At 39.8% G+C, this 27,405-nt stretch overlaps 1 protein-coding gene and 1 non-coding gene across 7 annotated transcripts in view; both read right to left on the reverse strand.

Moving 5' to 3' along the window:
• LOC111163420 (uncharacterized) overlaps positions 1-10,861 on the reverse strand; it is a 423,524-nt gene extending 412,663 nt beyond the window's left edge. For all 6 annotated transcript variants that reach the window (XR_016395145.1, XR_016395143.1, XR_016395144.1 and 3 more), the window contains exon 1: positions 1-10,861. This exon is cut by the window's left edge. The gene's annotated coding sequence lies outside the window, so the exon portion shown is untranslated.
• TRNAD-GUC (transfer RNA aspartic acid (anticodon GUC)) lies at positions 6,017-6,089 on the reverse strand. Its single transcript has one exon. It is a non-coding gene; the product is annotated as a tRNA-Asp (tRNA).
• Positions 10,862-27,405: the final 16,544 nt, after the last annotated feature.

Genomic DNA, 27,405 nt, shown 5'->3' on the forward strand with positions numbered 1-27,405 from the left:
CACAAGGTCTGGCACTGCTGCCTGCTGGCTTGAGCTCAAGCCTGAACTTCCCAGAAAAACATACAAACAAAAACATTGTTCTTACACTTGATTTTGCATCGTGGGTGTGACCGTGTCCCCCAGGTCTGCAGAGCCAAAATCCTTGGGTCCTAATCAGTTCCCCAGCAATGGGAGGGAGGATGAGGACGGCAGGGCAAATGGAAGAAAGGATGATGTCAGAACATGGCCAGGGGCCAGCCTCAGCTATAATTCTATCCTATCCAGTGCCTTACAAAACTTACTTTTTGTTAGATTTTAATAATAGATTCAATTCATTTTAAAAGGGCAACATTAAAAATAAAAAGGGCAACATTTATAAATAACAAACTTGGAGTATGTTCATTTTAAGTGTTTTATATGAAGTATGAAATGCTCTAGAATTTTAATGTGCACACGGATGACCAGTGGATCTTGTTAAAATAGAGCTTGATTCATTAAGTCTGGGATAGGGCTTGAGATTCTGCGTTTCTGACAAGCTCCCTGGCCAAGTGGGTGCTGATGGTCTTGGGACCATATTTTCAGCTAGAAAGTGTGTGGACTTGAAAGAATGTGGCCTGCTCCCAAAAACATTTAGCTGATTTAATGCCAAAAAGGAATATCCTATAGCAAAGAGTTTAAATCATTTGCCCCTGAAATATTTACAAAAATCAGTCCTATACTGGCACAGAGAAAAAGTCAATAAATTCCAAAAGTAGAAAGAGTACAGATAACATTCTCTGATATCAATGTAATAAAATTGTAAATTAAAAGTACAAATACACAAAATTAAGAATGAGAAAGTACTGTATAGCACAGGAAACTATATTCAATATCCTGTGATAAACCATAATGGAAAAGAACATGAAAACAAATGTATATATGTATAACTGAGTCACTTTGCTATACAGCAGTAATTAAGACAACATTGTAAATCAACTAAACTTCAATAAAAAAAAGAAAAGAAAAGAATGAGAAAGTAAAAATAACTACCAAGGGTAAGGTAATTTAAACTTCTTATTAAGAAGTCTGGAAATCCAGAAGAAATTCATGACTTTTGAGAAAGATGCAAATTACCAAAAATAACTCAAGAAAAAAGAGATAATCTAAAGAAACTTATAACCCTGGAAAATGTTTTTAAAGTTGCCTAAGGCTAAACATCCCCCAAAGCACAGAGACTAGAGAGTTTTACAGGCGAAGTCTTTCCAGTCTTCATGGAACAAATATTTAAATGTTTGTTAACATTTCCAGGGGAAAAAGTGGAAAACTTTCTAATTATTTGTACAAAACCATGTAACACTGATTTCAAAATTTAACAGAAAATTGTATCCCAATGTGTCTCATAAGTATTGACACAAAAATCCTAAATAAAGTATTAGAAAATAAAATCAAACAATATTTGAAAAGACCACAACCCCACGATCAAGGGCAGTTCAGTCTGGCAATGCAAAGTTAGTTCAATCTCAACAAATCACAGGGAGATCAGCTCGGTGCTTTGTGACTGCCTGGAGGGGTGGGATAGGGAGGATGGGAAGGAGGGAGACGCAAGAGGGAAGAGATACGGGAACATATGTATATGTATAACTAATTCACTTTGTTATAAAGCAGAAACTAACACACCATTGTAAAGCAATTATACTCCAATAAAGATGTTAAAATATATATATCAGCAAATCATCATGTTTAAAGGTCAAAGGAGAAATACAGTTCATCGCCTCAATAAATGATGAAAAGACATTTGTAACATCCAATATCAATTGTTTTTTTAATTAGAAAAGTGGGAATCAAAAGGTACTTTCTTAACGTGATCAAATATATTATTCAAATAAAAAGCTAACATTGTGCATGAGACTAACATTCTGGATTTCAGCCTGGGGGGCTCTTCCTTGGGCATCTCTCTCAGCTATAGGAGTAGTGGCTGCTCCTTATATCTGCTATTTCTAAATTTCTTTGAGTTCGATTCACTTCTTACTAGCCAATTCCTTATTACTCCAATCCTCTGTTGTAGATAATAGCTATTTATATTAAACTTTCCCCATTCACATTATTGCATGGTTTCCCTCCATTGACTGATGCACTAACCAAAATACCAAATAAGATTCCTGTGACTTGGACAAAATTATTCTAAAGCTTTTATAAAGAATTAAACAAATGAGAACATCTTGGAGATTTATGGAAAAGGAGAGTAATGTACAGAGATAGACCTGCTATGAAGCTAATAAACTTAAACTTCAGAGCCTCACCCTTGCATGGATACTTTCAAGGTCCTGGGAGGGGTCTAGCAATGTATCCATATGGCCATATGTTTTTGTGAAAACTTCAAATGTAGGGTGTTTTAACCACCATCAGTTAGGACCTCTGTCTCTTTTCATTCCAACTTCCTCTTCATCCCACTTTCTCTTGTGATGAATGGTACCAGAGCGGACATAATGGTTTTGGGGAGCCAAGTAAGAGGAACTTGACTTGAAGATTCATTTAGTTTAGGTTTATTTGGATATATTTATGTGGTATTCAGTCATTTTGATGTATACTTAAACTCATCGTTAGCCATCTCGGTATAGGAATGGCTGCTAAGAATATTTCTACTGTCTATTATGCCAGCTCCCTCAGATTCAGGACGTGGAGGTGCAAGGCGACTACAACAACATCAGAAACCAATTAGTTGGGCTTCCCTGGTGGCGCAGTGGTTAAGAATCCACCTGCCAATGCAGGGGACACAGGTTCAAGCCCTGGTCTGGGAAGATCCCACATACCGCAGAGCAACTAAGCCCATGCACCACAACTACTGAGCCCACGTGCCACAACTAGTGAAGCCCACGTGCTTAGAGCCCATGCTCCGCAACAAGAGAAGCCACCACAATGAGAAGCCTGCGCACCGCAACGAAGAGTGGCCCCCGCTCGCCACAACTAGAGAAAGCCCGTGTGCAGCAACAAAGACCCAATGGAGCCAAAAATAAATAAAATAAATTTTAAAAAAAAATTTCAAAGAATACATTAGTCACTGAAAAAAAAAAAACACCTTAAAATGCCCTTATAGCTCATATATTACAGAAACTTTATAGAGGTTTATGGACATTGAAAAGCCAAACTTGAAGCTTCCCCCAATTTACACGATGTTACTAATGACAAGCTGTGAAGCTGAAAGAAATTTCATTTCCATCATAAAAAATTATGAACTTCAACACTACGGAGATTCCTCAAAAATCTCAGAACGGAATTACCCCAAATGATCCAGCTAACCAACTTCTGGACATTATCCAGAGAATACAAAAACACTACTTCAAAAAGATATATGCACCCCTATGTTCATTGCAGCATTATTTACAGTAGCCAAGATATGGAAACAACCTAAGTGCCCATCAGTGTATATGTGGATAAAGAAGATGTGGTAATAAATACAATGGAATACTACTCAGCCATAAAAAGATGAAATCTTGCCATCTGCAACAATATGGATGGACATTGAGGTTATTATGCTAAGTGAAATAAGTCAGATGGAGAAAGACAAATACTGTATGATTTCACTCATACGTGGAATACAAAAAAAGAATAAACAAACAATAAATAAAAATAGATACAAAGAACATAGTAGTGGTTACCAAAGTGGGGAGGTGGAGAAGGTGAAATGGGTAAAGGGGATCAACTGTACATCAATGATGGAAACTAAATTTTTGGTAATGAGCACACTGTAGTGTACACAGAAGTAGAAATATAATGTTGTACACATGAAACCTATATAATGTTATAAATCACTGTCACCTCAATAAAATAAATTTTAAAATAAATAAATAAATTCCTAAAAAATTATAAACCTCAATTATAAAAATGTTTCAATCATAAAAATAAATTTCATCTATACATGAGAGAAAAAAACTGATTTTTTCCTTCTCTCTACAGAAAATTAAATTATAAAATTCTTTGATATGAAGAGACAATCAGAGGATGCAGCCAAAAAAGTAGGAGAAATATAGAAAGATCAGAGACAATGATTAGATAGCTAGTGGGAAGCAGCCGCATAGCACAGGGAGATCAGCTAGGTGCTTTGTGACCACCTAGAGGGGTGGGATAGGGAGGGTGGTAGGGAGGGAGACACAAGAGGGAAGAGATTTGGGAACATATGTATATGTATAACTGATTCACTTTGTTATAAAGCAGAAACTGACACACCATTGTAAAGCAATTAAACTCCAATAAAGATGTAAAAAATAAAATAAAATAAAATGACTACTCAAAAAAAAAAAGAAAGAATGCTTTTTCCTGATATTATGATGTTTGCAGCATTTATCATCTTCTAAAACTCTAATTTGTGATGATTTTTTCTCTTTCTAAATAAATATTCTCTTTTGTACTAATTTTCATAATTTTGTATTCTTTTTCTTAAAACTTCAGGTCACACAAAACCTGGATCAAGCTTGGTAATGAACTGGTAATTCTACTAGATTTTAGTAGCAACAATAATTGATAACTCTGTCAAAATAGACTGATAAATAAAATATAACCAAGACTAAAGTATATAAAGAAATTTCTTTTAATAAAAAGTTGCATTATCTATAAATTGGGAAAAGGTAAAACTATTCAATGATAGAAGTGAGTCACCTGGCAAATCATTTGGGAAAACAGTAAAAGTGAATCCCTACCTCACACTCCTTAGACTAAGATAAATTTTAGTTGGGACAATTATTAAAAATGAAACTGTTAAGACTCTGGAAGAAAATACATGAAGAAAACTTGACTTTTTCAGAGTATAACATGAAACCCAGAGACCAAATGGAAAAATAAACTAGACTATATTAAAATGTAAACCTTTTATATGCCTAAAAACACCAGAAACAGAAGTCCAAGAACCAAAATGTGAAAAAATATTTTCAATCTATACTATTTAATAAACAAATAATCCTAGATAAGGTACATAATAGTCATTTCACATAAGATACACAAAAGACGAATGAATTTATGAAAGATGCCCAATCTCCCTAATAATTAAAAGAAATATAAACTAAACCACAATGAGACATTATTTTCTCATTATGAAACTGGAAAAAATTTTTCTAAAATACTCAGCATTTGATTAAGATGGGGGATATAGCTTCTCTCTCACGTTGTTGGTAATAGTGTAAATTGACATAACATGAAGGGGATAGCACTTGGAGGTAACTAAACACCAAAATCTGTTCTGACCCAGATGCGTAGACATTTATGTATAGGTTGTAAAGGTCGATAGAAACATTGTTTGCAACAGTGAAAAACTAAACAACCCAATGATCTATTAAGAGAATTAAATAAATTAGGACTTTTGTATAATATGGAATACTAAACAACTGTTTGGGTTTTTTAACATAAAATCTCTATGTATTCATATGGAAAAAATGATCAGGATACATTAGGTTAAAAATGTAACTTGATATTATATATATATATATATATATATATATATATTACATATGGGGGAAAATCAAGAGGAGTATACACAAAAATGCTAACACTGGTTATCGCTGAAAGGTGGGACAACAGGTAGATTTCATCATCTGTGTTATAATTTCTGAAACCCACACCTAACAACTGTAAGTCTGTACCTCTTAATCTCCATCACCTATATCACTCCTCTTCCCATCCCTCTCCCCTCTGGCAACCACCTGTTTGTTCTCTGTATCTATGACTATTTCTGTGTGTTATGTTTGTTAATTTGTTTTATTTTTGAGATTCCACATAAGTAAAATCATACAGTATTTGTCTTTGTCTGACTTATTTCACTTAGCATAATACCCTCCAGGTCCATCCATGTTGTCACAAACGGCTGAGTGAAAAAAGAATTTCATTCTTTTTCATGGCAGAATAATATTCCATTATATATATACGTGTGTGTGTGTGTGTGTGTGTGTGTATATAAAATTATCACATCTCCTTTATCCATTTATCTATTGATGGGAATTAGGTTACTTCCATATCATGACTATTTTTGTTTACTTGTTTTGACCATGCTGCATGGCTTGTGGGATCTTAGTTCCCTGAACAGGGATGGAACCTGTGCCCTCGGCAGTGACGGTGCAGAGTCCTAACCACTGGACCACCAGGGAATTCCCGTCACGGCTATGGAATTGCTGGATTGTATGGTAGCTCTATTTTCAACTCTTTGAGGAATTTCCATACTGTTCTCCATAGTGGCTGCACCAATTTACATTCCCACCAACAGTGCAGGAGGGTTCCCTTCTCTCCACACCCTCTCCAGCACTTGATATTTGTGGTCTTTTTGATAATAACCCTGGTGGGCAGGGTCGGTTCCCAACATAGCTCGCTGTGGGCTCCTGAATTTTCTGGAGCTGGTGTCGGCCTGCTGGTGGGTAGGGCTGGGTCCCAGTGTGTCTAGCTGAGGGGCCCAAAGTGTCCAGAGCTGGTGTTGGTAGCCCGGTGGGTTAGGTCAGGGCCCAGGTGATCCTGGGGCTGGTGCCTGCCTACTGGTGGGTGTGGCAGAGTCCTGGGGCTAGTGTTGGCCCACTGGTGGGTGGAGCTGGGTCCTGGGGTCTCTGGTGGGTGGGGCTGAGTCCCTGGCGGCTTGAGGCTCAAGAGGGTCCTGTGGTAGCCTGCCTGCTGGTGGGCGAGGCTGTGTTTCCACCTGGTTAGCTGTTTGGCCTGGGGCATCCCAGGACTGGTGTCCGCTGAGCAGTGGGAGGGTCTGGGTTCTGTTTCTAATAAGCTAGAGGGAGGAGTCCAAAATGGGGCTTACCGGCACCAGTGTCCTCACGGTTAGAGTGAGCTCCCGAAAATGGCTATGGCCAGTGTCTATGTCCCCAGGGTGGCTCCCAGTTGTCTCCTGCCTCTCCAGGAGGCTCTCCAGAATTAGCAAATGAGTCCGACCCAGACTCATTTCCAGTTTCTGCTTCTGCCCTGGGTCTCGGAGCAGGTGAGATTTTGTGTGCATCCTTTAGGAGCGGAGTGGCTGTTTCCTATAGCTCTCTGGCTCTCTTGAAAGTCAGCCTCGCTGGCCTTCAAAGTCAAATGTTCTGGGGGAGCATTTTCCCTGTGCAGGACCCCTAGGCTGGGGAACCCAATGTGGGGCTCAGACCCCTTGCTTCTTGGAAGAACCTCTGCAATTTTCCTCCCATTTGTGGGTCGCCCACCTAGGGGTATGTGCCTTGACTATCTATACTGTTCTGCACCCCTCCTACTCATCTAGTTGTGGTTTCTTCTTTATACCTTTAGCTGTGGAAAAGCTTTTCTTCTAGTCTTCAGGCTGTTCTCATAGATAGTTGCTCTGTGAATAGTTGTAATATTGGTGCACCTGTGGGAGGAGATAGCTCAGCGCCTTCCGTCTCCACCATCTTGGCCACCCATGGATAGTTTGTGACAAGCCTTGTGGGGGAAAGGCTATTCCACTGAGCAGGTGCTGAGTTAGGTCAAATAAAAACCAGCCCTGTGAGTGCAGGTTTCTAGGGAGCTATCAGACAGGTTATAGAATGACAGTTCTTTGGGAATGGAGATTTTGGGGGAGTGTCAAACCTGTTCTGCATCCCCCGGTGACTGCTAGGTTGCTTGTGTTAACAGGTGCTGATTGCAAGACTACTGCATTTCAAGGTTACCGTGGGGGTGGGAATAGGGCAAATTAAAATTCCACACGATCTTCCTTTCTTACAGAGATCCAGCCATTTTTCTCAAGGAAATAGGAAAAATCGGATTGTTGCAAGCCTTTGATTAATTTCCAGAATAATGCAAAAGTTAGTTTTGACAATTTTTGCCAGTACTCTTATTGTTTTTTATAAAGAAGTAAATTTGGGAGGTTTTTTTTTTTTTTTTAAAGCAATTATATTGAAACTTGTCCAGGAGAGAAACAGAAATTTCCCAGTTCCTTGTTCGTTGCCCTGCCCCCCAGGTCTATTGTTCAATTTTGATCACTATAGCTGTCTTTGAAAAAAGTCACATGGTTTTCTGATCCTTCATCCAATCCCTTAACTCTTAAAGAGAAAGGGGTTTGAAGTGTAAATATCCCCTTAGGTTTGATAATTAAGGATTTAATAATTTTTCCATTTCTTCAGTTTGGATTTTAGAGCATTATTGTGTATCATTCACTTTTCTTAGAAACTTTTAAATCTAACTCCCCCTCCTTGAGTTTACTAATATGTAACCATTGCACAGAGCAAGTTTATACACGATCACTTCCTCTGATGAATGGATGTCTCATAGCCAAATTGAACAAGGGAGAAAGCTCTGAGCAATGAATTCCCATTGACTTCTTTTTAACCATTTGATTTATATGTTAAGGAAAAAAAATCTGAGTTGAAAACTCATGGTGAAGGAGCGGTCAGTGTTAGACCAAACACTAGAGTATTTTAAGTTCTTTTATGCCTCTTACTTACCATGTTAGCATTTTCAGCTCTGAGGCTTCCTGTGAGTTTATACCTCTTCTCTTTTTTTCCCCTTTCTTTCCAGCCACCCAGACTGTAGAAATTGCCCTCAATCACACATCCAAACCTGGCAGCATAACTTCTGGGTTTTGTCTTACTCTTTTCCATCTTCTCCACTGCATCAAGCACGTTTCTTGGAGGGCATGACATTATTATAGAGCGTGGATGAGGTAGAGTAGAAAGTATCTGATAACGATGCACAGGAAATGTCCCAGAGTCATTGTCTTCTGAATTATGAGTCTTGTTTAAACTATACTCTGTCTGCAAATTGTTCTTTTCTAACCAAAACCAAACCCCCAAACTCAAGAGCTAATAAAAAGAATTTGCTCCTTCCAGTGTGGAAAGAGACCAACAAAGACACAGCATACACAGTCAGAAGTCAATTCTGGGGCAATAAGAAGTGGTTGTTTTTGCCATGATTTCAAAGAGAAGGACTCTACTTTTCGAAATTGCATTCATGCATGCAACAGGCCAGCGAGGCTGACTTTCAAGAGAGCCAGAGAGCTATAGGAAACAGCCACTCCGCTCCTAAAGGATGCACACAAAATCTCACCTGCTCCGAGACCCAGGGCAGAAGCAGAAACTGGAAATGAGTCTGGGTCGGACTCATTTGCTAATTCTGGAGAGCCTCCTGGAGAGGCAGGAGACAACTGGGAGCCACCCTGGGGACACAGACACTGGCCATAGCCATTTTCGGGAGCTCACTCTAACCGTGAGGACACTGGTGCCGGTAAGCCCCATTTTGGACTCCTCCCTCTAGCTTATTAGAAACAGAACCCAGACCCTCCCACTGCTCAGCGGACACCAGTCCTGGGATGCCCCAGGCCAAACAGCTAACCAGGTGGAAACACAGCCTCGCCCACCAGCAGGCAGGCTACCACAGGACCCTCTTGAGCCTCAAGCCGCCAGGGACTCAGCCCCACCCACCAGAGACCCCAGGACCCAGCTCCACCCACCAGTGGGCCAACACTAGCCCCAGGACTCTGCCACACCCACCAGTAGGCAGGCACCAGCCCCAGGATCACCTGGGCCCTGACCTAACCCACCGGGCTACCAACACCAGCTCTGGACACTTTGGGCCCCTCAGCTAGACACACTGGGACCCAGCCCTACCCACCAGCAGGCCGACACCAGCTCCAGAAAATTCAGGAGCCCACAGCGAGCTATGTTGGGAACCGACCCTGCCCACCAGGGTTATTATCAAAAAGACCACAAATATCAAGTGCTGGAGAGGGTGTGGAGAGAAGGGAACCCTCCTGCACTGTTGGTGGGAATGTAAATTGGTGCAGCCACTATGGAGAACAGTATGGAAATTCCTCAAAGAGTTGAAAATAGAGCTACCATACAATCCAGCAATTCCATAGCCGTGACGGGAATTCCCTGGTGGTCCAGTGGTTAGGACTCTGCACCGTCACCGCTGAGGGCACGGGTTCCATCCTTGTTCAGGGAACTAAGATCCCACAAGCCATGCAGCATGGTCAAAACAAGTAAACAAAAATAGTCATGATATGGAAGTAACCTAATGCCCATCAATAGATAAACGGATAAAGGAGATGTGATAATTTTATATACACACACATATATATATAATGGAATATTATTCTGCCATAGAAAAGAATGAAATTCTTTTTTCACTCAGCCGTTTGTGACAACATGGATGGACCTGGAGGGTATTATGCTAAGTGAAATAAGTCAGACAAAGACAAATACTGTATGATTTTACTTATATGTGGAATCTCAAAAATAAAACAAATTAACAAACATAACACACAGAAATAGTCATAGATACAGAGAACAAACAAGTGGTTGCCAGAGGGGAGAGGGATGGGAAGAGGAGTGATATAGGTGATGGAGATTTAGAGGTACAGACTTCCAGTTATAAAATAAAGAAGTCACAGGGATCTAACATACAGTATAGGGAATATAGTTAATAATAATAATATAATGTTTTTGTATAGTGACAGATGGTAACTAGACTTGTGATCATTTTATAATGTATAAAAATATCAAATCACTGTTACACACCTAAAAGTAATAAATCATTTTAAGTCAATTATACTTCAATTTTTAAAAATCACAAATACTCGTTGGCAGAAAAGAATAAAACCAAACAAAACCCAAAAACAATCCATGGCAATTCTTTAACATCACTGGCGCCTATCCTAGCAATAACATTTGGGCAAATAAGAGACCGAACAAAATATTTTAAAAGGCAAATCTGGTGAATAAGAAGTCTTTAGGGGGCTTTGAAAAGCTCAACATATTCCTGGGAATCTACAAGGCCACCTGCATGTCCTGGGCTGTGAGTATGCCCAGGGAAGATCTGAGAAGGTCCTCATATTCCCCCTCTGGCTAGCCTCGAGTTTCTGCACAAGCAGAAAGTGAAGGCTAAGGGAGAGTTGTGAATTGTCTGTGAGAACTTTGAAAGTAAGTCCCAATAGGCACAGAGAACCGCCCCCGCCCCCACCCCCCCACCCCCCCCACCCCCGGCAAAGGCTGGGAGATGTACTGGGTCAAGGAATTTCAGGACACGTATGTCCAGTCATTAGCTAATCACGAAGTTAACTGAGCAAAGACTTCAGTGACCGTGCACAACAGAGAATATTGACTCTAACTAATCCAGGAAAGTCACTAAACAAACAAACAGCAACAACGGTGACACCCACAATCCCAAACAGCAACAACAAACTCTAGTTGGGGGTGGGAAGGGAGGGGATGGTCTGATTTTCACAATGTATTATTTTAAATGCAGTATTTAATTTAAAAAAAAAAACTATAAGATGTGCAAAGAAACAGGAAAGTATGGTCCATACTCAGGGGTATTTTGAAGCACATCACTGAAGAATTGAAAACCTCAGGTTTCCCTTCGGCATGCAGCTGGTGGGAGCGACAGGCCATCTCCTTAAAATAGGCATCTCCTTGTTTTGTTCACTATGTGTTTGCTGGTGCTATTGAAGAAAAATTCTTTTTTTTTTTTTAAGTCCATTTTAGGAATTACAATGACTGAATGTTTCCAAAAAAACTTTTTTTAAGAAAAGAAAGAAAAAGGAAAAATAATGCCACACACAACTTTGTCTGAAAAGAAACACTTCATACTCTTTGCACAGGTAAAACTCCTGCCACACTCCATTATATAGCTTGTTCTGCTACTTCCACAAGAAAGGGACCTCTCAGGTAATCATCAGTCATTACCCACTACACAGACAGGCGCTGATAACAAAGACTCCTCATGTTACCCTAAAGGTGATGTTTAGTCATAGAGGCAAGACCATTATCAGAAGCAGATCTCTGAATCACCACATATTTTTTTAAGATTTTATCAAGAAATGGGAACATGGTGGAGATCATTTCTCTACCACTCAGAAGAGGGAAATCTTTAAAAGCACTTTAACTATGAGCAGAAGTTTCCCTTTTTCTAAGAGAAAAAGAAAACCCATTCTTGTTTGGCTTTGGGGAAAAAAACATATCCTTTAGTTGAATTACCTGCCAGTTAGTTACACTTACATGAATAAATCTTTCCATTTAAATTTCTACAGTCACCATCATGGATACTACTGAAAAATAATACGCTTTCTCAGCTAAGCTGCTGAGATGAAAAAGGAGAACAGGACTGGCATCCTTCTAACTTTTTTTGAAAACAGACTTTACTCTTTGAAGCAGTTTTAGGTTCACAGCAAAACTGAGCAGAAGGTACAGAGATTCTCATATGTCCCCTGGCTCCACACACACAGTCTCCCCACCTGCCAACATCCTGTACAGAGCGGTACACTGGTTATAATCTATGAACCCACATTGATACATGATTATCACCCAAAGTCCATACTCTACATAAAGGTTCACTCTTGGTGTTGCACCTTCTATGCATTTTCACAAGTGTATAATAACAAATACCCACCATTATAGTATCGTATGTAGTAGTTTCATTGCCCTAAAAATACTCTGTGCTTCACCCCTTTATCCTTCCCTCCACTCTGACCCATGGCAACCACTGACCATCTTCCTGTCTCCAGAATTTTACCTTTTCCAAAATGTCATATAGTTGGAACCTTCCAGCATGTAGCCTTTTGGTATTAGCTTGTTTCACTTAGTGATATACATTTAAGGTTTCATAACTCATTTCTTTTTAGCACTGAATAACATTCCATTGGTTATGGAATGGAGCTGGTTTCATAGTTCCACATCTTTTCATGGTTTCATAGTTCATTTCTTTTTAGCACGGAATAATATTCCATTGTCTGAATGTATCACAGTTTATCTGTTCACTGACTGAAGGACATCTTGGTTGCTTCCAAGTTTTGGCAATTCTGAATAAAGCTACTATGTGCAGGTTTTTGTGTGGACATAAATTTTCAACTCATTTGGGTAAATTGCCAAGTAATGAGATTGCTGGATTATATTGTAAGAGTATGTTTAGTTTTGTAAGAAACAACCAAAGTGTCTTCCAAAGTGACTATACCATCTTGCATTCCCACCAACAATGAATGAGAGTTCCTGTTGCTACTCATCCTTGCCAGCATTTGCTCTTACAGTGTCCTAGGTTTTGGCCATTCTAATAGGTGTGCAGTGGTATCTCATTGTTGTTTTAACTTGCATTTCCCTAACGACATGTGATGTGGGGCATATTTTCATATGCTTATTTGGGTTTTGTTTTTGTTTTTTGTCTGCGTTGGGTCTTCATTGCTGTGCGTGGGCTTTCTCTAGTTGCAGGGAGCAGGGGCTACTCTTTGTTGTGGTGCACAGGCTTCTCACTGCGGTGGCTTCTCTTGTTGCAGAGCGCAGGCTCTAGGAGCATGACTTCAGTAGTTGCAGCACACGGGCTCAGTAGTTGCAGTGCCCACGGGATCTAGAGCGCAGGCTCAGTAGTTGTGGCGCACAGGCTTACTTGTTCTGCGGCGTGTGGGATCTTCCCAGACCAGGGATTGAACTCGTGTCCCCTGCATTGGCAGGCGGATTCTTGACCACTGCTCCACCATGGAAGTCCCCATATGCTTATCTGTTATCTGTACATCTTCCTTGATGAAGTAACTGTTTAGATCTTTTGCCCATTTTTTAATAGAATTGTTTGTTTTCTTATGGTTGAGCTTCAAGAGTTCTTGGTATACTTTGGATAACAGTCCTTTATCAGATATGTCTTTTGCAAATATTTTTTTCCCAGTCTATGGTGTCTACTTATTCTGAGAGTTTTCACAGAGCAGAGGTTTTTAATTTGAATGAAGTCTAGCTTATCAATTATTTCTTTCATTAATCATGTCTTTGGTGTTGTATCTAAAAGGGCATCACCATACCCAAAGTCACATGGATTTTCCCCTGTTATCTTCTCGGAGTTTTACAGTTTTGTGTTTTACAGTTAGGTTTATGACTAATTTTGAGTTAACTTTTGTGATGGATGTAAGTCTGTTTCTAGATTTTTTTTTTTTTTTTTGCATGTGGATGTCCAGTTGTTCCAGCAGGAATTGTTGAAAAGGCTACTTTTTCTCCATTGTATAGTCTTTGCTGTTTTGTCAAAGATCAGTTTACTGACCAGTTTGTAATTTTGTGAGTCATTTCTGAGCTCTCTATTCTCTTCCATTGATCTATGTATCTACTCTTTCACCAATACCACACTGTCTTGAGTACTATAGCTTTATAGTAAGTTTTGAAGTTGGGTAGTGTCAGTCCTCTAACTTTCTTATTCTCTTTTAATATTGTTTTGGCTGTTCTATGTCTTTTGCCTCTCCATACATACTTTAGAATCAGTTTGTCCAAATCCTCATAATAACTCACTGGGATTTTGACTGGGATTGCATTGAATCTATAGATCAAGTTGGGAATTACTGACATGTGGACAACAGTGAGTCTTCCTATCCATGGATATGCAACATCTCTCCATTTATTTAGTTCTTCTTTGATTTCTTTCACATAGATCTTATACATATTTTGTTAGATTTATAACTGAGTATTTCATTTATGGAGGTCCTAATGTAAGTGGTATTGTGTTTTTTATTTCAAATTCCACTTGTTCATTGCTGGTATATAGGAAAGCAATTTACTTTTTTTTCTTTTTCTATTGAGGTATAATTGACATATAACATTATATTAGCGTCTGATGTACAACATAATGATTCAATATTTGTATAAATTGTGAAATGACCACCACAATTAGTTACCATCTATCACCATACATAGTTACAATTTTTTTCCTTTTTCTTCTTGTGATGAGGACTTCTAAGATTGACTCTCTTAACATCTTTCAAATATGCAATACAGTGTTATTAACTATAGTTGCCATGCTGTACATTACATCCCCAGGGCTTATTTATTTTATAGCTGGAAGTTTGTACCTTTTGACCCCCTTCACCTATTTTCCCCCCCATTCCACCTCCCTCCCCTCTGGCAACCATCACTCTGTTCTCTGTATCTATGGGGTTGATTTTGTTTTGTTTGCTTTTTAGGTTGCATATGTAAGTGAAATCATACAGTATTTGTATTTCTCTGTCTGACTTATTTTACTTAACATAATGCCCTTCAGGTCCATCCATGTTGTTGTGAATGGCAAAATTACATTCTTCCTTATGGGTGAATAGTATTCTAGTGTGTGTATGTGTGTATGTGTCTGTCTGTCTGTCTGTGTATCTCACATCTTCTTTATCCATTCATCTGTTGATGGACACTTAAGTTATTTCCATATATTGGCTTTTGTAAATAATGCTGCAATGAACATTGGGGTGCATATATCTTTTTGAATTAGTATTTTTGTTTTCTTTGGGTAAATATCTAGAAGTTACTGAATCATATGGTAGTTCTATTTTTAATTTTTTGAGAAACCTCCATACTGTTCTCCACAGTGGCTGCACCAATTTACATTCCCACCTACAGTGCACCAGGGTTCCCTTTTCTCCACACCCTCACCAACAGTTGATATTCGTGGTCTTTTTTTTTTTTAGTTTTAATATTTTTTATTGAAATATAATTGATTTACAATGTTGCGTTATTCATGGCCTTTTTGATAACAGCCATTCTGACAGGTGTGAGGTCATATCTTGTTATGGTTTTGATTTTTATTTATTTCCCTGATTAGTGATGTTGAGCATCTTATGTGTCTGTTCTCCATCTGTATGTCTTCTTTCGAAAATGCTCTGCCAATTCTTTAATCAGACTGTTTGACTTTTTTGCTATTGAATTGTATGAGTTCTTTATATTTTATATATTAACTCTTATCAGATATATGATTTGCAAATATTTTCTCCCATTCAGTAGGTTGCTTTTTCATTTTGTTGATGATTTCCTTTGCTGTGCAGATGCTTTTTAATTTGATGTAGTACGAGTTGTCTGTTTCTGTTTTTGTTGACTTTGCTTTTAGAGTCAGAGCCAAAAAATCATCGCCAAGACCAATGTCAAGGAGCTTACCGCCTATGTTTTCTACAGGAGTTTTATGGTTTCAGGTCTTACATTCAAGTCATACTCCATTTTGAGTTAATATTGTTGTATGGTGTAAGATAGTAGTCTAGTTTAATTCTTTTGCATGCAATTGACTTTTGAATATTGACCTTGAATCTTGCAACCTTGTTATAATTGCATTTTAGTTCCAGGAATTTCTTCAGGCTCTCTACATAGATAATCATGTCATCTGTGAACAAAGACAGTTTTATTTATTCCTTCCTAATCTGTTTACTTTTATTTCTTTTTCTTACCTTATTAAAGTAGCTATGACTTTCCATAAAATGGTTAAAAGCAAAGGTGAGAGGGGACATCCTCTTCTTATTCCTGATCTCAGTCAGAAAACTTCAAGTTTTTCACCATTATGTATAATGTTAGCTTTAGATTTTTTGTCAATATTCTTTATCAAGTTGAATAAGTTCCCTTCTATTCCTAGTTTAGAGTTTCTATCATGAATAGGTGTTAAATTTTGTCAAACGCTTTTTCTGCACTTATTGATAGGATCATGTGATATTTCTTATTTAGTCTGTTGATGTGATTGTTTACATTAATTGACTTTTGAATGATGAATCAGCCTTGCATACCTGGGATAAATCTCACTTGGTCATGGTATATAATTCTTTTCATATATTGCTGGATTTGATTTGTGAATATTTTGCTGATCCTTTCAACTTTTAAATGCTGGAGGACACAGCTAATATCAGAAAGGAAAGAACTGTGAATCCGTCATTCAACTTTAATGTCATCTAAATAGATACAACTTTTGATAGGCCTCTGAAATGACCCCGGTGTTCTCAGATTTCTCTTTTCAAAGAAGTCAACATGACCAAAACTCCTCAACAAGGTGAAAATAGAAGGGATTGTTTTTAGTCTGATAAAGTTACATAAAAACCCTGCAGAAAACCATCATACTTTACAGTGAAAATAGTGAATGATTTCCACCTCAATTTTAGGAGAACATAAGGATGCCTACTACCATCATTTCTATTTACTTTTATGCTGAAGATCTTCTGTTGAAGAAATATTTGCCTACCCCAGGTCATCTACAGGATGCAAAAAATACTAAACATAAAAGAAAGATTGAGAATCTATGTTGAAAATAATGATGTAGCCAAAGAAGAACTCACTGATTTCTGGACAAAAATTTGACTACAGTTGACATTTAATTTTTAAAGTTGTGATGTTCTCTGAAATACGTCTGCCTATCTTGGCCTTGTAAAGTGAACTATGGAAGCCTTAATTCTAATCACAACAATATATTTTGAGAACTGGGATTTTCAACACTGTGACCATCCAAACAGAAGATCAAAACTGACTGGCTTCCCAACATGTATGCATGTTGCCTTGACAAAGGCCCTCCCCATAGTTTAATTCTCTTATTCAAGCTAAGCAACTACTGCCTTCACACTAATGTCTTCAAAAAATAAAACCTAGTTTACCTTGCCAATATTTTAAATGTTTTTTTGTCATTTAATGTGTTAATAAAGAATACATGTATTACTATAACACAATTTTTTTAATATTTTGATAATTATATTTCACTATAATTAGTTTATTTTGTAATCCAATTTATCTTATGCATTTAAAACATTATTAGGAGAAGAGTCCATAGGCTTCGCCAGACTGGCAAAAGGTCCATTGCACAGATAACCTTAAGAACCTCTTAATGCTGAAAGCTCAGCCTCTGTGCACCGGTGCTGAATCAAATCTCAGAGACAGAGTTTTGGGTGAAGTAGAAAAGAATAGCTCTATTGCTTTGCCAGGCTAAAGGTGACACAGTGGGCTCCTGCCCTGAAAAACTGTATATCCCAACCCAGGAGGATCTGATGAGGAGTTTTGCAGCAAGGGTTCAAGGGTAGGGTTGCTGATGAGATTAGGGTGTGTGCAGGGCCTGCACTCCTCTAATCTGGTCTCAGGTAATCTTATGGATGGGTTTCTCTGGTTCCTTTAATGTAGCCTCAGGTAGTCTTCCTCTGGTGTGAAAAATGCTGACATCTTAAAGAGCTTAAAGACATTGCTGTGTGTATCCCTTGAGGGGGAACCAGGACCCCGCCCCAAGGCTGCACTACAGTTTCCTGGCTTCCTCTCCCCCATCCCTGCATCCCCTCCCTTTCCAGATTAGCAACCGTTGGAATCTGCCCCTTAGAACCCAGGGAAGGTCGTGGAGGCTGGAGTCCTACAAGAAACAGGGGACAGAAAGGCTTCCCTGCCCAGGACCCCCACAGGGTCCCGCTCAGTTTCACTCTGAGCTGGAAAGGTTGCGTTGGTGTGGAAATAAGTGTGGCCTGGCAGCTCACGGTTTTTCTGAAAGGAAGTTGGAATAGACTGCCTTTAATGAAGACAGCAGTATGCCCTCCAGTTATTGGAACCATCATGGGCAATCTCATGAGATTACTTATGGTGTGAGTCTCCCATCACAGCAATTGGAAGACCACTTGCTGCTTCTTATAAAGTCAATGATCTCATCTACTAGCACTGATTTGGGCCATATAGCTACCTAGATTCTTTTTTTTTTTTTTTTGACCCTGATAGGATGCCCAGAACCCTATTTACAGTTGTTATAACAATGATTTCACACCATCAAGGACAGGGTGATCACCTTGGCCACTTCCCCAGATTCATGTTACACACATTGCCTAATTCTTATGTTTACTTGTACCTTTTAGCCCCAGACATGGAATCAGTTGTTTGTTTTAGAGGAAAATAGTACTAGAGATCATAGTACTGGACATTAGCCTGTGTCATGGGGCGATACTGCTCCTGGGCGATTTTAGTGGAAGAGCTAAACAGGATTTTCTTTTAAAGGAATGATTTAATATTGATATTTCCAATCCAGTTGTAACAGGTCAGTGCTCCCATTTTTGATTTCCTCTAAACTGAATATCTTGTACTTATCTTTTTCCTGATAAAATTAATATAATTATTTACTTTATCCCACAATTTAAGTTAAAAAATACAGTATCAATACAAATCTCAATTCTGAATATAATTCAGAACTTTCTAATAATTCCTTTTGGTTTTAGATGGTAGCTGGTTTTAGCTACTAATAGAAGGATGTCCTCTATTTTGAAATAATGGGAAAATCCTGGCAGATAAACAATAGTTTATTTGTCATCATCCTCTGGTCCATCTATAATGACTTAACAGTTATAAATACAAGAGTCATATGATTTCTAACTAAATAAACCAATTCTAACTCCTACTGTTGAATTTCTGGTAACATCAAAATTTTTATGTTCAAGTATATATATTTTTTAACTTTGTTACATCCTGGCCTTATCTCCAAAGATTTTAAATTTTGCACACTTTTCATACCTATAAACTTTTGTCGTTTTAAACGTGCAACATTCTCTTATAAATCTAAAATATAATAGTTACTCTAAAGTGTGTATCATATACATCCAAATGATTCTCCCAGTTAGTATTACTAGTATTATTTTAACCAATGCCCATCAAAGTTTTTAATTTTCCTGCAGAGAAGGTACCTACTGCCAATTAGCAAGAAACAATGCAATACATACAGGCTTTTGAGGTTTTGTTCAAAAGATTCCTGGATGAAACTCACATTATCAGGATCCTTATTTTAATTACAGATAAACATAGTGTAGAACTGCAAATTCTCAGAAGTCACTGAATAAATACAAATATCGGTTACTTTAAAATTATGAGTTCAAATTCTCCCAAGCCAATTTAAAATATTATAATATATAACCAAAACATATGAAAGGAAAAAATAAACAGTGACTGTAAAATGAATCTTAGAATGTTCGAGAGGAAAATTTTATAGATTCATATAAGTCCAGGGTCCTGCTAGAACTATTTCCTTCTTAAAAGACACTATTTTTTCCCATTATAATACACTCTAATTGCAATTGAAATCCCATGTTTTATCACATTTGCATAGTATTTAGCATTTTTGGTTTTAGTGCAAAAATCCAAATACTGTACACCAAATTTCCAATTTTTCACTCTGTAATAACTGCGTGTATCACTACAGAATGAAACACAAAATTATATTCTTTAAAATCAAGGTAAATCCATAGATCTTTCCAGTTTTATTGCAATGTTTAAAAAAAAAAACTTTTGAAATTTAAAGGGCATTCGATACAAAAATCCTCAAATTTGGAAAAAAGTTTTGGCAGAAAAAGAAATATTATTTTTAAATGAGCACATTGCCAAAGAATGGCAACTCCCTGCTCCTTTCTAGAATCTAGTTTTTTGCCTTTGGAAGAGTGGAAGACCTTGGTCTCATGCCAAGCTTCTTATCAATTCTTTGGTCTCTTCTTATTGGCCCAAATATAAATTCCCTTCTTGAGTTTTAAACTCTGCTGGGCGAGAAAAAGGATCATTGCTTTAAAAACAGTTTAATTCACCTAACTGTTATAATTTCATTCACAGACGTTCTGGCTAAAAATCATCAAATACGTGAAATCAAAATGCCCCCATCCATGGTCTTCTTCCCACAGCAGCTCGGCGTGGCCTGGGCGGCACCTGGAGCAACACGAATGGGGGAGCAGCCGGACCAGGGCATGCACTCCAGTGTAAGACCCTTCGAGGGGTACTTTTACATCTTCCTTATCTTCCCTCTGCTGCCAAGGATCTTGGGGTTTTGCTCCATCTCTTAGCTGGTTCCAGTTGAGGAAGCCTCCATCCTGCTAGAAGAAAAGAGTTCAGGTGGGGAAGAATATGTCCTCTTCTGTGGTTTAAAAAACTAAAAATAAAATCCTTATGTGCCTTCTGCCAGCGGCATGGACCTCCTGGCTTGTCTCTCCACTATCTTCCCTCCTTTGCCCCAAGGGCAAATCTAAAGCCCTTACATTGGCCCTCAAGGACTGTATGATTCGGCTTCTGCTCCCCCTGAGGGGTCACATGTATGCCCCGTGCATCATGTCACACAGTTTTGTGATTGCTTCGTTCTGCTTTCATGTATAGTTTCCTAGGGCCGCCATAACAAAGTACCACAAACTGAGTGGCTGAAACGACAGAAATTTACTGGCTCACTTTTCTGGAGACTAGAACGAGATCAAGGTGTCAGCAGAGTTGGTTCTCTCTGAGGACTGCGATGGAAGGATTTGTTCCATGCCTTTCTTCTAGCTTCTGATGGTTTGCAGGCAATCTTTGGCGTTCCTTGGCTTGTAGAAGCATCACCTTGCTATCTGCCTTCAAGTTCATGTAGTGTTCTCCCTGTGTGTGTCTTGATTAAAAAACAAACTCAACTGAGTAAATTTTAAAGATCTTATTGGCTCTATTCAAAGCTTCATGAATCAAGCAGCATCCAATCTAGTAGATGGAAAAGTTCCCTGAAGAGTTATACAAGGCAAGATATTTTATAGGCAGAAGGGAGCAGGAATAAAGAAGTTGCAGGAGGCAAAACAGCAGATTGGTTATTGCAAGATTACTTTCCTTATAGGGGATGGCAGGGGCCTGCCGGGCAGATTACCTGACTGGTGCTGGTCAGGCTATGCCTTATTGATGGGTGTAAGATTCCATTTCTGGGAGAGCCGAAACTGTAATTAAGTCTTGGTTTTGTGACTTGGGGCTCAGCATAAGTGGCTCCACTTAGGGCCTCTTGTCTGTTTTCAACAGTCTTCACTATGTCTTGCTTCTATGTGCACCTGTCCCTGTGTCCAAATTTCCCTAATAAGTACACCAGTCATACTGGATCAGGGCCCAGTCTAATGACCTCATTTCCTCTTGATACCTCTATAAAGACTGTATTTCCAAGTTAGGTCACATTCTGAGGTCCTGGAGGTCACAGTTGGTGGGACACAATTCAACCCATAACATTTTGACCTCCTCTGACACCTGTCATATAGTAAGTGTTCAGTAAGTATTTGCTGAATAAATGAACAAAGAGTTTCCAATCCCAATTCCTATGGACTTCTCTCAAACCAAGTAAAATATGAACTGAGCACACACTACAGGCAAAGCACTGGATACAATTTTATTTGTTATTGAAGATATTAACAATTCTGCTTGGAACTCTCCCTAATTCTAAAGCATGAGTGCCTACACACTTGGGGAACAGACACCAAGTTATGTTACAAGAATTTGGAAGAAAAGTTAATTTTTGCCCCAGCACATTAAGGACTTCAAATGGACATAAACATCTTGGAAGATTTTCTGAAGAGCTAGGAAATAAATATCTAGGGCTCATGGTAAATGGAAACCGCTAAGCAAGAGCAGTTAAGTTGTTCCCTGCTAAACGGAGAACAAGGCTCCCAGAGTTTTCCCTTTAAGAACTGCAATAGCTCTTGGACTTCACTGGTGGTCCAGTGGCTAAGACTCCAAGTCCCCAACGTAGGCAGCCCGGGTTCGATCCCTGGTCAGGGAATTAGATCCCGTGTGCCGCAACTAAGACCCGACACAGTCAAATAAATAAATTAATTAATGTTCAAAAAAAAAAAAAAAAAAGAATCACAGTAGCTCTCAAGTTGATCCTCTGGTATAAAATGGAGTAAGGATTTACATTTTTCTGTGCACCTTTCTTTTTCTTCCTGGTGATTTGGTAGGATCTAACAGAAGGATGTACTTGAATTCTCTGGACTCTGAATCCAGCAACATGGTACTACATACTGTAGAAGCAGAAGGGGCCTAGAGGCAACAGTGATATTCAAACCTGTCCACTCAGAGCCACAGAGGATTCTGTCCCAGGAGTGTCACAGGTCCTCCTGCCTGTGGGAAAAGCATCACAATCCCACCTGGAGGAAGAAAGGCCCACATTCCATGTGGCTTCTGATGGAGGCTGAGGGGAGGGAGAAAGTCCACTGTGTGGAGGGGGCAGGGAGGGTCTGATGGGGGGAGATGCTACTGCTGCTACATCTTTGGGTGGGGGGGAATGTGAGTGGGCTGTGACAGAGAGGCTGCACATCGAACATCTGTCTGCCTCCAGGATGCTGGAGAGGGAGGTGGGTCTGCGCTGAGGTACCAGAGGGGGTGTGTGGGCACGACGGCCTGTGTCCTCAGGCCCTGTAAATTCTGTGTGTCCTGGACTGACTCGGACCCAACCCATTCTATTCCTTGTGGTTTATGAAAGGGGCAGCTATACACTGACCATCCTGCTGTGGCCATAAAGAGACCATGGCAAAAGCTGTAGGAGATGATCCCAAGCTTCTTGAGGGACCTCAGAAATCCCCAAGAACTGCTCCCTGGGTATCAGAGATGCCGGGATGAAGGGCAGTAGCAAATAAACATTGTGAGTGGACAGAGAACTTGTGTGAAATATAGTTACACACATAAAAGATAAAAGTCCACCTGTGGAGGACTTCCCTGGTGGTCCATGGTTAAGTCTCCACGCTTCTAATGCAGAGGGGCACGGGTTCGATCCCTGGTCGGGGAACTAAGATCCCACATGCCCCTCCGTGCGGCCAAAAAAGAAAAGTCCACCTGTGGAAACTTGGGCAATCCATTTAACATGCAGAACCTAAATTTTATTACCTATAAAAGAGGAGTGATAATGTCTACTCCTTAACACTTAAGGACCATACAATGTAATCTGAGTGCTGGAATTCAATTCTATTCAAAATCTGTCTGCCACCTACTAGCTGAATGATGTCTAAGTAGATTTTATGTGGGTGTTACTTGAATCACACTACTGAAGCAGTTACTTTGTATTTAGCACTTGGAGGAAAGACAAGCCACACACATTAAACACCTAGGGAAAAAGGCAAAACCACAAGAAAGTGAGATTGTAAGAATAGATCAGAAATTTAGAGAAAAGAAAGCTCACTGCTGTCTGGAGTAGTCAAAGAAATTTCACAGGGACTTGAACTAGGCCCTCAAGGAAACTTGGGCCTTGGCCTGAGGGCAGGCTGAGAATGGTGGGGAGGGAAGGAAAGAGGAAGCATGGACCTGTGAGGGACAGTGGAAAGTAAAGTTAGACGGATGAAGTGACTGTTTAAAAGGCCAGGTTGGGAAGTTTGAATCTGATCCAATAAGCAATCAAAGCCATTTTAGATCTTGTGTGCAAACAAATGACAGAGGAATGATGTTGGAGCAGAATTTTGGTGGCATCCCCAGGACAGGAATTTTGAAGACTATTTCAATGGCCCAGGTTTAAAATGCAAGAAACAACAAAGCATCAGTTCTGCAGTGGTCAGTGGTAAGCTGTGTTGATATCATGTACCCACAGATATGACGTGATGAAAAGGCACCTCACCTCTGCAGTATTCTTGCCCCAAATCCATAACCTCAGCCTCACCAGGAGAAAACATCAGACAAACCCAATCTGAGGGACAGTATACAAAAACCAGTGCTCTTCAAAAGTGTCAAGGTCATGAAAGACAAAAGACCAAGAAACTGGGCTTCCCTGGTGGCGCAGTGGTTGAGAGTCCGCCTGCCGATGCAGGGGACACGGGTTCATGCCCCAGTCCGGGAAGATCCCACATGCCGCGGAGTGGCTGGGCTCGTGAGCCATGGCTGCTGAGCCTGCGCGTCTGGAGCCTGTGCTCTGCAACGGGAGAGACCACAACAGTGAGAGGTCCGCGTACCACAAAAAAAAAAAAAAAAAAAGACCAAGAAACTGTCACAGATTAGAGGAGACAAGATTAAGGTCTAAGTGGGGTGCCCTGGATCGGCTGCTGGAACAGAAAAGTCATGGTGGAATAACTGGTGAGTTCCAAACAAAGACAGCAACATAGTTCATAGTTTTGTTTCAGTATTGTTTGTTTAGTGTTTTTTTTTTTTTTTTTTTTTGCGGTACGCGGGCCTCTCACTGCCGCGGCCCCTCCCGTCGCGGAGCACAGGCTCGGGACGCGCAGGCCCAGCCGCTCCGCGGCACGCGGGATCCTCCCGGACCGGGGCACGAACCCGCGTCCCCTGCATCGGCAGGCGGACTCCCAACCACTGCGCCACTAGGGAAGCCCGTTTGTTTAGTTTTGATGGTTATATATGCTGTTTGCTTTAGGGGAAGATAAGTGAAGGGTGTGTGAGAATTCTCTGTACTACCTCTGTAAGTCTTCTGTAAGTCTAAAATTAATTTTAATTAAAAAATAACTACCAGTTCCTCTACCTTTCAGCCAGGTGGGCAAATATTGCAAAGCATGAATTTCAGGATTAAGGGGTCTTGTATGGCCTCAGGCTCTGCTGCTCCTAACCTGTACAGCTTTCCCTGGGCAAATGATTTACACTCTCCATGCTGGCTAATTTTATGTGTCAACTTGACTGGGCCACAGGATGCCCAGATAGCTGGTTAAACAGTATTTCTGGGTGTATCTGTCAGGATATTTCCAGAAGAGATTAGCATCTGAGGTGGGGGATTAAGGAGAGCAGATGGCCCTCCCCAGTGTGGGTGGGTACCATCCAGTCTATTGAGGGCCTGAATACAACAAAAAGACAGAGGAAGGTTGAATTCCCTCTCTGCCTGACTGCTGAGCTGGAACATCCACTTCTCCTGTCCTGGCACTCCTGCTTCTCAGGCCATTACATTCAGACTGGAATCTATACCTTGGCTCTCCTGCTTCTCAGGCCATTACACTCAGACTGGAATCTACACCTTGGCTCTCCAGCTCTTGGGCCTTTGGGCTACATCAATGGCTTTCCTGGGCCTCCAGCCTGCACAAGGCAGATCGTGGGACTTCGCCATATCCCATGAGCCAATACTTTATGATAAATAAATAAATATCCATCCTACTGGTGTTGGGAAAACTGGATATCTACATGTAAAAGAACACCTTTGCACTCATCTTACACCATTAACAAAAATTAACTCAAAATGGATTGAAGACTTAAAACTATAAAACTCTTAGAAAAAAACATGGGAGAAAGCTTCATGACATCAGATCAGGCAATGATTTCTTGGATATGATACTAAAAACACAGGCAACAGAAGAAAAAAATAGATAAATCTGACGTCATCAAAATATAAAACTCTGTGCAGCAATGGTATCAACAGAGTGAAAAGACACTCCATAGAATGGAAGAAAATATTCGTAAATCATATATCTCAGCAGTCCCCAACCTTTTTGGCACCAGGGACTGGTTTCGTGGAAGACAGCTTTTCCACAGACTGGGGTGGGGGTCAGGGGGGATGGTTGCGGGATGATTCAAGCGTGTTATGTTTATTGTGCACTTTATTTCTATTATTATTACATTGTAATATATAATGAAATAATTATACACCTCACCATAATGCTGACAGGAGGCGGAGCTCAGGCAGTAATGCGAGCAATGGGGAGCGGCTGTAAATACAGATGAAGCTTCACTCGCTGGCCTGCCGCTCACCTCCCACTGTGCGGCCCAGGTCCTAACAGGCCACGGACTGGTACTGGTAGGGGGGTTGGGGACCCCTGATATAACTGATAAAGAGTTAACACCCTGAATATATAAAGACTGCTACAACTCAACAACAACAACAAAAAAAACGCAAGTAATCCTATTAAAACATAGGCAAAGGACTTGAACAGACATTTCTCCAAGTAAGATATACAAATGGCCAATAAGCACATGAAAAGATGTTCAACGTCATCCATTATTAAGGAAATGAAAATCAAACCACAATGAGATACTACTTCAAACCGTTTAGGACAGCTATTAGCAAAAGCAGAAAATAAGTATTGGCAAGGATGTAGAGAAATTGGAGCCCTTGTGCATTGCTTAAGGAAATGTAAAATGGGGCAACCATTATAGAAGAAAGTATGCAGCTCCTCAAAAAATTAAACATAGAACTACCGTACATACGATCCAGCAATTCTACTGCTGGGTGTATACCCAAAAGAATTGAAAGCAGAGACTTGAACAGGTATTGTACCCCACGTTCATAACAGCATTATTCACAACAGCCAAAAAGTGGAAACAACCCGTGTCCACCAATGGATGAATAAACAAAATGTGGTATATACATATAATGGAATATTATTCAACCTTAATAAGAAAGTTCTGACACATGCTACAACCTTGAACAGCCATGTTTGAACCACTATACTAAGTGAAATGAGTCACAAAAGGACAAATTGTTTGATTCCGCTTGTATGAGATACCTAGAGTACTCAAATTCACAGAGACAGAAGGTGGAATGGTGGTTGCCAAGGGCTGAGGGAAGAGGGGAATGGGAAGTTATTTTTTAATGTCTATGGAGTTTCAGTCTGGGAAGATGAAAAAGTTCTGGAGATGGATGGTGGTGATGGCTGCACAACGATGTGAACGTACTTAATGCCACTCAGCTGCACATTTAAAATGGTTAAAATGGTAAATTATGTTATGTATATTTTGTTCCCCAAAGCTTTAAAAAATACAGCAGGACTGGCTTGATGCATTTTGGAGAAGTGTGAGGACAACATAGGCTGTTCTTTAAAGCATAAATAATGGGACACCTAGTAGGGGCTCCTTCCCTTCCCAAATTCGATTATTAACTGTACCCAGGAATCAATCTCTTAAACAGAGGGAAACTCTGCAGCAGTATTAAACTCGATTATAATGATGATTTGTTTACTGTATGCATTCCTATTAGCATTGCCTTCCTTGCCAGAAGTTTTGCCTTAAACACACACACACACACACACCACACCATCCTTAAAACATTAAAACCTCAAAAATAGGACAGAAAAAAAAAAAAAAGCCGAGAAAAGCAACAGAAGGCAGC

The sequence above is a fragment of the Delphinapterus leucas genome, chromosome 12, assembly GCF_059928025.1.
Source record: "Delphinapterus leucas isolate spDelLeu-1000000601 "Yukka" chromosome 12, BTC_Dleu_Yukka2, whole genome shotgun sequence".
In the NCBI taxonomy this organism is placed as follows: Eukaryota; Metazoa; Chordata; class Mammalia; order Artiodactyla; family Monodontidae; genus Delphinapterus; species Delphinapterus leucas.